Raw genomic sequence first — 933 nt, forward strand, 5'->3', positions numbered from 1 at the left:
AAGGCAGGACAGTGAGGCATTGTGCCCAGGGCTGGGTAGTTCTGGGCTGGCCTCTCTTTCCACCCTGCCCACATAAAAGATTGTCTGTGCTTTGGCTACTGAATCAGGGGTGGAGAGCGATATAAGGGGGGTGTTGAATGGGACCTGTAACTTGTCTGTGGCTACTTTTGGAACATTTAGTCCCAATAAGTCACCTTCCACAAGCCTGCACTTCAGGGGAAGGAAGCTGTGGCTCTGGGAAATCACTTGCCATTGTCTGTCTGGGGTCCGTCTTGGTCCAGTGTTCTGGAACTGTTCTCCCTGGAGGGCTTGCTTTGGAAGTCCCCACCTTGTGGGGCTACTCGGGTGTGAGGTAGCTTGGGCCTGGCTTTCACAGGAGCAAAGCCAAAGAGACCAGGTGGGTGGTCTGCTGAGAAAGCACGCATGCCATCCATCAAAGGTCAGCAGAGAGGCCCAGGGTTTGGGATGGGGGACGAACTGTTAACATCGGGTTTAAAAGCAAACACACGCATGTTCAGCCCGCAATGCCAGTGCATTGCCTGAGCCGGGGCTGGACATTCCCCTGGCGGGCAGGCAAGGCACTGGTCTGCGGAGCGCGGAGCGGCCTCCACTTCCCAGCGAGGACGGCTGGAGGGCAGGGAGCTCCCCTGTCCTCTGCAGGGTCCTCTGTCCCAGAAAGGGGGGTTCCTCTCCAGCGGCACCGGTTTGGGTTTGGAAGGAGAGACAGGCCACTGCTTCCAGAATCGTCCTCGGCCCGCGCGCAGTGAAGGGGGCTGAGTGGAGGCTGCCTCGCGGTGACTCCTTCCGTCCTCACCCCGTCTTCGCGGCCGTCCCTGTTTTCAGTGGCCTGGCTTCTGCGGAGCCCAGGGTCCTTCCTGGTGGCCTGCGCGTGGGCTCCAAGCCCGACTGCGGTGCGGGGCGTCGCGGTCCCGC

General features: G+C 60.6%; 1 long non-coding RNA gene across 1 annotated transcript in view; it reads right to left on the bottom strand.

Annotated features, from left to right (window-relative positions):
- The window catches only part of LOC125617878, a 2,465-nt gene extending 1,532 nt beyond the window's left edge, over nt 1–933 (bottom strand). The window contains exon 1 of the long non-coding RNA XR_007348999.1: nt 815–933. This is a non-coding gene — a long non-coding RNA (uncharacterized LOC125617878). The remainder of the gene's footprint in view (nt 1–814) is intronic.

This window comes from Marmota marmota, unplaced genomic scaffold (genome assembly GCF_001458135.2).
Source record: "Marmota marmota marmota unplaced genomic scaffold, marMar, whole genome shotgun sequence".
Classification (NCBI taxonomy): Eukaryota; Metazoa; Chordata; class Mammalia; order Rodentia; family Sciuridae; genus Marmota; species Marmota marmota.